The sequence below is a fragment of the Lathyrus oleraceus genome, chromosome 5 (assembly GCF_024323335.1).
Source record: "Lathyrus oleraceus cultivar Zhongwan6 chromosome 5, CAAS_Psat_ZW6_1.0, whole genome shotgun sequence".
NCBI classification, from domain to species: domain Eukaryota; kingdom Viridiplantae; phylum Streptophyta; class Magnoliopsida; order Fabales; family Fabaceae; genus Lathyrus; species Lathyrus oleraceus.
In genome coordinates, this window is record NC_066583.1 from 108,994,571 (window position 1) to 109,007,644 (window position 13,074).

General features: G+C 38.8%; 1 non-coding gene across 1 annotated transcript; it reads left to right on the forward strand.

The window, feature by feature from the left end:
* Positions 1-5,533: 5,533 nt before the first annotated feature.
* LOC127088811 (small nucleolar RNA R71) lies at positions 5,534-5,640 on the forward strand. The gene has a single exon (XR_007790627.1). It is a non-coding gene; the product is annotated as a small nucleolar RNA R71 (small nucleolar RNA).
* Positions 5,641-13,074: the final 7,434 nt, after the last annotated feature.

A 13,074-nucleotide genomic window follows, 5' to 3' on the forward strand; every position in this document is an offset into this window, starting at 1 on the left:
AGTGTCTCTACATCCGGTCTTCCCAGGAAGGAATGTGCTAATATCATCTGAAAGTATCTGAAGGCGGGGTTATGTATGACATGAGATAACTGCATAGATGGATCCTGGCTTCCGCCACCTGATATATCACTCAAAAACTTCTCAACCTCCTTACCCAGGAAATATCCCATAGGTGTCTCCGGGATAGCATCAGGAGTGGTCTGGAAACCCAATAAGTCGCCGAACTCTTTTTGGCTGAAGGAGTACTCAACTCCGAAAAGCCTGAAAGCAGCATACCCATCTGGTCCAGAGTATGGGTCATAGTCGAATGAACTCAGGAACTCCAAAGTCAGGTTCCTGTAGGTGTTACTCAAGTCATCTGCAAACTCGTCCCAGTGAAGCTGGTGGCTAAGGAATCGGATACTCGGCTCGATACCCAGTGCCTCCATACAGTGCTGATCGGGATAACGTGTGGGTGCCATAGGACGCTGATACAAAGCAATGTAGCGCTCCCTCTGAGCATTATCTCTATAGGCCACGTGCATGTCATCAAAATCCTCCATCCTGTAAAAGTTAAGAAAGTGATCCTGAAAATGCAAACCATTCAAATCTTAGTCTCAATGCAAAATATGATAAAAAATAAAAAAAACAAAATTAAATAAATGCGAAAAAGTAAAATGAAAGAAAAACCATGGGTTGCCTCCCACGCAGCGCTTGTTTAACGTCATTAGCTTGACGATTAGAATTTATACACCTGTAGTAGTAGGGATTGGTGGATCAATCAGAGTGTGGCTTGAGTAGTATGCTGGAATGTTTCCTCCTTCGTAGAGCTTCAGTCTTTGTCCATTTACAATGAATGGACTACTGGTTTCGTTCATGATTTCTACGGCTCCGGATCTCAGAATCTTGGATACTTCGAAGGGACCAGTCCATCTTGAACGTAGCTTTCCAGGGAAGAGTCGTAACCTAGAGTTGAAAAGGAGAACAGGATCGCCTATATTGAAGTTTTTCTTTATTATTCTTTTGTCGTGATAGGCTTTTGTCCTCTCTTTATATATTTTTGCATTCTCGTAGGCAGATTGCCTAAGTTCTTCTAGTTTATGAATGTCTAGGGTACGCTTTTCTCCAGCGGCTAGGTAGTCTAAATTCAAAGTTTTAATGGCCCAATAGGCCTTATGTTCTAATTCGAAAGGTAAGTGACATGATTTTCCATAAACTAGTTGATAAGGAGTAGTTCCTATAGGGGTTTTGAAAGCGGTTCTATAGGCCTATAATGCTTCTTGAAGCTTCTGAGACCAGTCTCTCCTAGAAATAGAAACAGTTTTCTCTAGGATTTGTTTTATCTCCCTATTAGACACTTCTTCTTGGCCACTAGTCTGTGGGTGGTATGGTATTGTTACTCTATGCCTAACTCCATATTTTCTTAAAAGTTTATCAAATATTCTCGATATAAAGTGTGATCCTCCATCGCTTATGACTAAACTTGGTGTTCAAAATCTAGGGAATATATAGTTTTTAAATAGTTTGATTACTACCCTAGTGTCGTTCATGGGTGTAGCTATAGCTTCGATCCACTTAGACACATAGTCCACGGCTACTAAAATATACCTGTTTCCTAAGGATGGTGGAAAAGGTCCCATGAAATCTATACCCCATACGTCAAAGAGTTCTACTTCCTGAATGTTTCTTAGCGGCATTTCATCACGCCTTGAAATGTTTCCAATGCGTTGGCATCTATTACATTTGACAATACAAGCATAAACATCGCGCCACATGGTAGGCCAGAATAGGCCAGCTTAAAGAATCTTGGCATATGTCTTAGAGGTGTTCGCATGTCCACCATAGGGTGCAGAATGACAATGCTCGATAATATTATTTACCTCTTCTTCTGGAATGCAACGGCGAAAAATTCCATCTTTACCCCTTTTGAAAAGGAGTGGTTCGTCCCAATAGAAGTTTCTCACATCGTGGAAGAATTTCTTTTTGCGGTGGTAGTCAAGATCAGGGGGTATTATATCAGCAGCTAGGTAATTAACGAAATCTGCATACCAGGGTATGTTACTTATTGCTAAGGAATTTTGAGGGTGCTCATAAGGATCTAGGTTATTATCTTCAATGGTTTCTACTCTAGCGATCAGTTTATCATAAGCGAAATCATCGTTTATGGGTACTAGTTCAGGTTTTAGATGTTCTAGCCTAGAAAGGTGATCGGCTACTACATTTTCAGTGCCTTTTTTATCTCTTATGTCTAAATCAAACTCTTGTAGTAATAGAATCCATCGGAGTAACCTGGGCTTGGCATCTTTTTTACTTAATAGGTAACGAATGGCAGCATGATCGGTGTAAAATATATTTTTTGCTCCTACTAGATAAGATCTAAATTTGTCTATAGCGAAAACTACAGCGAGTAATTCTTTTTCAGTTGTTGCGTAGTTAAGTTGGGCAGCATCTAGGGTTCTACTGGCATAATAAATGGCATGTAATTTTTTATCTTTCCTTTGTCCTAGAACGGCTCCAACTGCATAATCACTAGCATCACACATTATCTTAAAAGGTTCTGACCAATCAGGTGGTTTCATAATGGGTGCTGAGATCAATGCTTGCTTTAAAATATTAAATGTGTCATTACATTTTTCATCGAAAATGAATTCAGCATCTTTCATTAAAAGTCCAGTTAAAGGTTTAGTTATTTTGGAGAAGTCCTTAATAAAACGCCGATAGAATCCAGCGTGTCCAAGGAAGCTTCGGACTTCTCTGATGGTTTTTGGTGGTTTTAGGTTTTCTATAACTTCTATTTTAGCTTTATCTACCTCTATACCTTTTTCGGAAACTATATGTCCTAAAACTATTCCTTCGGTTACCATGAAATGGCATTTTTCCCAGTTTAGCACGAGGTTCACCTCCACGCATCTCTCCAGGATTTTCTCAAGGTTAGCAAGACAATTGTGGAAATCAAATCCGCAAACTGAGAAATCATCCATAAACACTTCCATGATACCATCTAGGTAATCTGTAAAGATTGACATCATGCAGCGTTGGAAAGTAGATGGGGCATTACAGAGGCCGAACGACATTCGTCTGTAGGCAAAAGTTCCATAAGGGCATGTAAAGGTAGTTTTTTCTTGATCTTCGGGGTGGATAGGTATTTGGAAGAATCCAGAGTATCCATCTAGATAGCAGAAGTAAGAGTGTCTGGCTAGACGCTCCAACATCTGGTCTATAAATGGTAAAGGGAAATGGTCATTCCTAGTTGCTTTATTTAATTTTCTATAATCTATACACATCCGACATCCTCCTTCTAAACGTTTTGCTACATGTTCTCCTTTATCGTTTTGCACGACCGTGATGCCTCCCTTTTTAGGTACTACATGCACAGGGCTTACCCACTTACTATCCGAGATCTGGTAGATGATACCTGCCTCAAGTAACTTAAGAACTTCCTTTTTAACAACATCATTCATTATAGGGTTTATTCTTCTCTGATGTTCCCTAGAGAGTTTTGAATCTTCTTCTAGTGAAATCCGATGCATGCATACGGATGGACTTATACCTTTTAGGTCAGAGATATTATATCCTAAGGCTGAGGGATATCTTCGTAAAACATCTAAAAGTTGGTTCGTTTCCTCTTGGCTCAAGGTAGCACTGACTATAACTGGACGGTTCATCTTTTCATCGAGGAACTCATATCTCAGGTTCTTAGGCAGTTCCTTAAGTTCTAAGGTTGGTTTCTTAGGGCATGGCATATGATCTGGGGTAAGGGATAAACATTCGTAAAGGTTATCATCGATGTAGGGTTTCTTAAAGTCATCATCTTCCCTTATGAGAGTTGATGGTGACTTAATTGTTTTTATAATTTCTTTTTGTTCTAATTCTCTAACACATTCATCAATGATATCTAAGGCATAACACGAGTCTCCCATCACAGGTGCCATAAGAAATTTCGAAAGTATAAATTCTATTTTCTCGTCACCTACCTCAAATGTCAACTTTCCTTTCTTGACATCTATTATGGCTCCTGCAGTCGATAAGAATGGTCTACCTAGAAGGATTGATATATCATTGTCCTCTTTGATGTCCATGACAACAAAATTAGTAGGGATAAATAACTGACCTATCCTAACAGGAACATCTTCTAAAATGCCTATCGGATATTTAACAGATCTATCGGCTAACTGAAGTGACATCTTAGTGGGCTGTAATTCTCCTAAGTTTAACCTCTCACAAACTGCTAAAGGCATTAGGCTCACACTAGCTCCTAAGTCTAGAAAAGCTTTTTCGATGACATGATTACCCAAAAGGCAAGGAATGGAGAAATTTCCAGGATCTTTATCTTTCTTTGCTAATTTGTCCTCGGAAATAGCATTACATTCCAAAGGCTTCGGATCGTCAAGTCTACGTTTGTTGGTAAGGATGTCTTTGAGAAACTTTTCATAAGAAGGTATTTGGGTGATGGCTTCTGTGAAAGGGATTTCTACATGAAGTTTTTCTACAACTTTAATAAATTTTTGATACTGTTTATTGATCTGGGTTTGTTTGAGTCTTTGCGGATATGGTATAAGTGGTTTATATGGCGGGGGTGGTACGTAAGTTTTGTCTTTAGGTTCTTCTCCTTTTTCTCGACCTTCCTGGTTTTCAGATTCCTCTGGTTCCTTTACTTCGTCCGGGGGCTTGGTACATTCCTTAGAAGTTTCGGGTTCACTCAATCTAGGGTTTGGTGGCTCATAATAAGCGTGCCCACTTCGTAGGGTAATGGCATTGGCTTGTCCTCTCGGATTTTGTTGAGGTTGTCCAGGGAATTGTCCTCCAGGTGTAGTCTGAGGGGCTTGGTTTAAAGCTACCTGAGAGATCTGGGTTTCAAGCATCTTGGTATGAGTAACTATTTGGTCAACCTTGGTTCCTAACTGAGTAATCAATTCGTTAACATGAATGTTTTGGTTCATGAACTCCTTGTTTTGTTGGGTTTGAACGGTGATAAAAAATTTTCATAATTTTCTCAAGGCTCGGCTTTGGTGGTACAGGTTGCATAGGTTGATTTGATCTAGGGGCTTGATAACTAGGTCTTGGAGGTGCATTATTTTGGATAGGGTTATTGTTTTTATAGGAGAAGTTCGGGTGATTCCTCCATCCAGGGTTATAGGTATTCGAGTATGGGTTCCCTTGGGTGTAGTTCACTTGCTCAGAGTGGGTTTCGTTTAATAGACTGCATTCTGCTGATTGGTGTCCTTTGGTCCCACATATCTCACAATCCGACGAAACTGCGGCTACAGTATTCGGGTTTATGCACATATGCTCGACTTTGAGGGCTAATGCGTCCATTTTAGCTTGCATCATGTCTATAGAGCTTAGTTCATGCACTCCTCCTTGGGCTTCCTTCTTCTCAACTGTCGCTCGTTCGACTCCCCATGATTGATGGTTTTGAGCGATATCTTCGATGAGGGCACTAGCTTCAGGATAAGGTTTGTTCATCATAGCACCTCCTGCGGCAGCGTCGATGGTCATCTTTGTGTTATAATGAAGTCCATTATAGAAGGTTTGAATGATTAACCAATTTTCTAAACCATGATGTGGGTATGCTCGTAACAACTCTTTATATCTCTCCCAAGCTTCGAACAATGATTCTCCTTGGTTTTGGGTAAATCTAGTTATATGGTTTCGAAGAATGGCGGTCTTACTCGGGGGAAAATATCTAGCAAGGAATACTCTTCTAAGGTTATCCCAAGTCGTAATGGAATTGGGTGGAAGGGAATCTAACCATGATAGGGCTTTATCTCTAAGGGAAAAATCAAATAGTCTTAAACGTATTGCCTCAGGAGAAGCTCCATTGGTTTTAAAAGTGTCTGTTAATTGAAGAAATATTTTTAAATGTTGGTTTGGGTTCTCAGTAGCGCGACCTGCGAATTGTCTCTGTTGCACTAGTTGCAACAGGGATGGTTGGGTTTACTATACTAGAACTAGGTTCTTCATTAGATGGTTGAGCGAAATCTTTAAGAGGTCTTTGGTTTTGATCTTCGGCCATAGCTCTCTTAATTCTATGAAATAATAAACGTGCGCGAGCGTAACGTTCAGGTTTCGCCAGAGGGTATACTAAGCTTAAACTTCCGGTGCTGCGAGTTCTTCGCATTGACCGGCGGGAAATAGCCTAAGTCTAAACGATATAACAACAGGAAAATGAAATTTGACGAAATTGGTCCCCGGCAACGGCACCAAAAACTTGATGCGGTGTTTCGCAAGTATACGAACGCGTCAGAGTAATATAAAAGATTGTCGAATCCACAGAGACCAAGTGTCAATCTATCGTTATCTATTGTTATGGTGTTTATCAAAGGCAATCAAAATAGGTATTTTTGGAGTGTGCAATAAAAAAGTAAAGTGTTGAAATAGATTTAATTAATAAAGACAGGGTCGAATGTAATTCACATAATCAATTAATAATCCAAGTACTTGCTAATAGAACTACTTATGGGCAATGATTCCTACTTTGAAAAGAACTAATTTAACAGGAACTGTCGCTTTCGCGTATTCAGAACCGAGTTGTACTTCATAATCAAACCCTCTTATTGTCACTTATAAAAAGGCGTGCATTGCATTAGAGTAGTAAACCTATTTTTAAGAAATATAGTATCTTAACTAAGTTGAAAAGTATTATAACCTGGATTTCTTAACCAAAAGAGGTTCTCACGAACCAGACTCTAAACTTATAAACGCGTCCAAAAATAGTTTTAAAATCTCTTTTCTTCTTAATGTTAGAATCTCTTAATGAACTAAACAAAGCGCTTTCGCTGTTTTTGAAATAGTTAAAAACAATTAAGTTTAAAAAGACGTTTGACGGCTTTCGATCTTACCCAACGGAATTGAAGTGCGGGAAAACTCAAGTTGAAAGTTAAAATAGCCCTTAAGTGTTTCTACGAACAATTGTATGGATTATCGGTTCAATTATGATCCTTACATTCTAACCTTATAAATTTAGTGAGACATGGTAAAGTAAAAGTGCATTAAAATAAATAAAAGTAGTGCGAGTGCGGAAAGTAAATAAAAGTAGTGCGAGTGCGGAAAATAAATAAATTAAAGCGAGTGCGAGAAATAAATAATTTAAAGCGAGTGCGAGAAATAAATTAAAGTAAAGCGAGTGCGAGGAAATAAATAATTTAAAGCGAGTGCGAGAAATAAATAAAGTAAAGCGAGTGCGAGAAAATAAATAATTTAAAGCGAGTGCGAGAAAATAAATAAGATAAAGACAAGTAATAAAAACCTGCTCCAATCGGAGGGTTGAATAAATTGCAAAGCGGAAATGAAAGGGGCGGCAGGATTAACTTCCTTCCAAAGTGCTCCAAACTCGATTATAGACTCTATCACATACTCGATTACACAATTGTGGTAACACTCCAATGCGAAGCGATTACCATTTTAAAATACTGAATATATGCCTAAGTGAAACAAAGTTGCTCTGAGTTTGCCTCTGCTCTAAGTTTGGATGATTGTAAAAGTGATTTCGAGTTTCTATTTATAAGCAAGTAAAAAGATGGAAATGACAAGGATGCGCTTCAACTTAAAAATGGGAGGGAAAAACATTCCTCTTGTGGCGCCCGCCACAAGGCCATGGCGCCCGCCACAAGGCCAATCTGAGGCGCCTTAGTGGAGGTAGTGGGGAACGTGGGAGTTGAGGGAAGTTGAGCTTGGACACGTCATGGCAAGGTCTATGGCGCCAGCCATGGGGTAGGCCACAAGTGCAAAATGTTGAATTTTAGGGTTTTTGGCTCTTTTTCACTCCTTTTCTCGATCAGGGCTCCGATTAAAGTAAAAACCTGAAAACAAAGGAAAACATAGCAATAACACAACAAAATGATAATAAAACAACTAGAATGCATGTGAAATCTGAGTCGAAAATACGGTAAATTTCAGTGTTATCACTTCTACATAAGTCCAATTACGATTGCTTAACATATCGCTAAATTTTGACACAAAAAGGTGTGAGAGAATTCTTTACCTTGAATTAATTTTTAATGATAGCAAATTGTGTGATCATCATCCAAATGTTGGTTGTGCATTGCATTACATGATACATGTGTGTTTATTATGTTTTTCATCCCACTATATTGTTGCATAACTGTACATATAAACCTACATTGATATTTCCCTTTAAATATCAATTAAAATGCATTTTATGTCAGTAAGCATCGATACATAAAGCCTCTGCATCGATACATACAGCATGAAATAAATCACAAAACCTTTCTGTTCAGTATGCATCGATGCATACGAGCCATGCATCAATACATGGAAGACAAAATACTCTATGCATCGATACACACGATCCCTGCATCGATACATGACAAATTGAAACAGCCTGTGTATCAATACATACGCACCAGGCATCGATACATACTAGTGTAATAAGCACTTGCATCGATACACACGACTTTTGCATCGATACATGAATAATAAATTTCACCAAAATTTACATTACTTACAGTATGCATCGATGCACACTATCATGTATCAATACATAAAGCTGTTTTGTGGTATAACAGCAACTGTTTTTGCAGAATATAAAAGACAGGTTCCAACAGCAGTGCAAAATGACGAATTCATTGAGGGAAAACAATTGAACACAGATCAAAAGCAGTGTTGGAGCAATTGTTTGAGAGCACATAGAAACCTGAAAGAGACTTCATCTTCTTCATCTTCTCAATCACTTTTCTTCAAGAACATTTACACATAACAATTCTTGTTCTTTGGATTAAAGAAGCATCGAGATAACGTTCAGTGGTACGATCAAGGATCTAGCTGTGGTTTGTAGTGGAACGATCGAGGATCTAACTGAGTCGAAGATTGAAGGGGGTTTCTAGGAAAAACCTACTGGTTTGTCCTTCAAGAACTGGAGTGTTCTTGAGGGTTTGGGAGTCACATTTGCAGAACACATTCAGCCGCAGCGTTGCGTTTGGAGATCGGGGGATTTCGCAAGCAGGTCGTGGAACCGGTGAATTGTTTGCAACTTTGTGCAGGAAAATCTTGATCGTGCTCAGATCAAGTGAAGGTTTATACAAGAAGAGGTTCTTAGAGTTTAGAATTCTGTCTTTGTATCAAAACCTTGTATCAACGGATTCGGCAATAATTGATAATCAAAGTTCTCAATTTCATTTGAAATTGAGAGGGAGACGTACCCACACGCGAGGACGACGTGGGGAACTTCCTTACCAAATCTCTGCGTATCGTATTCTTACCTTACTCCTCTTTACGTTTTTCAAACTGTTTTCGCAATATCAGTTAGTGTGTGGTGATTGCTTCTTTTTCAAGACAGCAGTGGCAAGAAAACTTTAATCAAACTCCATTGCTGTTCATTAACGATCACACACACACCAACTGTTTGATAAAACGGTTAGCTAGATTTTATTCATTGGAAATAGACTTTAAGGATAAGTGCATTCAATTAGTTAAAATTCTGGTGTGAATTGTTTCTGTCATTCTCATTAAAATCCAACAATTACACTTGTGTGTCCGGCTTTCTAGTAGCGGTTCAGAATAGACGGAAGTCGATTCGGGACTGATTTTTCCGCCATTTTTGAAAACTCTGATAAAACGTTAAATCCGTTAATTTTAAAGAGGTGATCTATTCACCCCCCCCCCCCCCCCTCTCGATCACTAGCCACACCGTCTAACAAGTGGTATCAGAGCGCCGGTTCGCTGGTGCTCTGTGGCTGCCTGTAACAGTATGGATTCTGAACCAAAGGGGGCGTATAATAGAGCGCCTATTTTCAATGGTGAAAACTATGGCTACTGGAAAGACTGCATGCGAGTTCATATAAATTCTGTGGATAGGTTAGTATGGGCTGCCATTGAAAACGGTCCGTTTCAAATCACTATGACAAATGCGGCTGGCGCCATAGTACCTAAACCAGAAGATGATTGGAATGAGAAAGATGAGAAAAAGTGGTCGTGTGATTGGAGAGCTCGAAACATGTTAATTTCAGCACTTGGTGTTGATGAGTATTATCGAGTATCCCATTGCACGACAGCTAAAGAAATGTGGGACGCTTTAGAAGTTGCCCATGAGGGTACTACTGAAGTAAAACAGTCCCGCATTAACACACTCAATCAAGAATTTGAGCTCTTTCGCATGAAACAAGGAGAATCCATCTCCGACATGCAAAAGAGATTCACTCATCTAACTAACCGATTGAATGCTCTTGGAAAACCTATTTCCAATGAAATTGCTACTAATAAAATTCTCAGGTGTCTTAGCAGGGAGTGGCAACCTAAAGTTATAGCAATCAAGGAAGCCAACGATCTTACAAGACTTACGATTACAACTCTATTTGGAAAGCTGGAAGAACATCAACAAGCTTTGGAAAGTCTTGAAAAATATGAGAATAAAAGTAAAAAGGAAAAGGAGAAGAAAAGAGACAAAGAGGGAGAGAAGAAGCCAATAGCTCTTGTGGCCTCTAGCTCTAAGTCCTCACGAAAAGAGCAAAGCGACAATGATTCAAGTAGTGACAAAGACTCGGATGATGAAGAAATGGGACTGTTTGTAAGGAGATACAATAGGTTCATTCGAAAGAATGGAGTCAAGCATTCCGACAAAAATCTCATGAAGTTTCGAAAATAATCTACAAATTCGAAACAAGAAGAGAACAAGAAGAGTAGAGGAAGAGGATCCTGTTTTAATTGTGGTAAATCCGGACACTATAAAACGGACTGCCCTATGAAGTATAAGGATCAAAGAAAAGATTCGCCAAAAGGGTACAGCAAACAAAGAAGAGCGTATATTGCATGGGAAAGTGATAGTGATTCATCAAGCACACAAAGCTCAAGTGATGATGATGAAGCTGCAAATCTGTGCCTTATGGCTCACACAAAAAATCTGTCCTACCACAAGAAGAAAAACAATGACAAAAAGGTAAAACAAGCCTACTACAATAATTTCTCCTCTATGTCTTTTTCGGAACTAAAAATAGCTTTTGAAAAACTGCATAACGAAGTTGTAGATGCTTTTAAAAGACTATCTTCCGACAAACATATTTTCTCTTTTTTGGAAGGTAAAGTAAACAAAGCTGAAATTGATTTAGAAGCATTGAAAACTAGTATTGCAGAAAATTCAAAAACTATTGATATTGACGGATGTAGTAGAGTTAGGTATTGTGACGCTTGTTATATTTGGCAAAAAGAGGTAAACACTCTTAAGGTCAAATTAGAGAAAGCGCTACAACCTAAAGTTACTTATGCCGTTGACCCCAAGTTGTTTAAGAAGTCATTGAATCCTCCATATGCAAAATACTCTTTTATTCTAAAGGATTCAATGAACAAGAAACAACAAACACATCATCATGGTTTATGTCATTATTGTTACCATGCTGGCCATACCATTGAAAAATGCAAATTTAGGAGATTTCTTGTCCCTAAAGGCATTTATCAATGGAAGCCAAAAGGCAACCATGTTAGCACTTACCCACTTGGACCCAATGAAAATTGGGTACCAACTTCTCTCTTTTGATGTTGTAGGATGAGTGCCTTGCCTCCGCAGATAGAAGGTGGTTTCTTGACAGCGGCTGCTCGAGGCACATGACCGGTGACATATCGCTCTTTATAGACTTCAAGGCAAAGAAGAAGGGATATGTCACTTATGGAGACAACAACAAAGGAGCTATACTCGGCAAAGGTAGTGTAGGTAATCCCTCCACCACTACTATTTCAAATGTCCATTTAGTTGAGGGACTTAAACACAATTTGTTAAGCATAAGTCAACTATGCGACATGGGCTATAAAGTGTCGTTTACAAAAACTTGCTGCATAATTGAACATGTTGAACAAAACATTGTGTTTAAGGGTGTAAGAGTAAACAACATCTATATGCTTGACTTGTTTGATGTACCTTTAACAAGTACTAAATGTCTAGTCACCTTGAATGATGATTCTTGGCTTTGGCATAGACGTTTAGCGCATGTTAATTTCGATTTGCTCAATAAGGTTGTGTCTAAGGATCTAGTAGTCGGTCTACCAAAAATAAGATTTTCAAAAGACCACCTATGTGATGCGTGCCAAATGGGAAAGCAAACAAGGGTGTCCTTTAAATCTAAAAATGTAATTTCAACTTCACGACCCCTTGAGCTTCTCCATATGGACCTCTTTGGACCTTCTAGGACAAAGAGCCTAGGTGGAAATTACTATGGCTTTGTAATAGTTGATGACTACTCTAGATTCACTTGGACTATATTCCTTCATAGCAAAGACGAAACTTTTTCTGCTTTTAAAAATTTTGCAAATCTGTCCCAAAACAAAATGAATTCCAAAATAGTTACAATTCGTAGTGATCATGGTGGTGAGTTTCAAAATTACCACTTTGAGAAGTTTTGTGACAAGTATGGCATTGAGCATAACTTTTCAGCTCCTCGCACTCCACAACAAAATGGCGTTGTGGAGCGTAAAAATCGTGTTTTAGAGGAGTTGGCAAGAACAATGCTTAATGAGGGTGGATTACCAAAATACTTTTGGGCCGATGCTGTTAGCACAGCCTGTTATGTTCTAAACAGAATCTCAATTCGCCCTATTTTAAACAAAACTCCTTATGAACTTTTGAAAGGAAGAAAACCAAACTTGTCACATCTTCACGTATTCGGTTGTAAATGTTTTGTTTTGAATAACGGTAAGGAAAACATTGGGAAGTTTGATGCAAAAGCGGATGAAGGTATTTTTCTTGGTTACTCAATGTCAAGTAAAGCATATAGAGTGTATAATAAGCGTTTACTTACTGTTGAAGAATCGGTTCATGTTTCCTTTGATGAGTCTTATCCGAAAAATGTCGGAAAAGGTATTTCTTTTGATGACGCAGGTGTATCTACAGAAGACATACTCAAGGAAGCTGTTAAGGAAACTGATCAGTCCAAAACAGCTGCCCATGAGAAGGAGGAACATACAAGTCATGAAGAAATTGAGGAAGAAAAGACAGCTGAAGTGAATGATCTTCCAACAGCTTGGAAATCCTCAAAAGACCATCCCATTGACAACATTTTGGGAGACATTTCAAAAGGAGTAATGACCCGGTCTAAGATAAGTAACTTTTGTTCTCACTTCGCGTTTGTTTCACAAGTAGAGCCTAAAAAT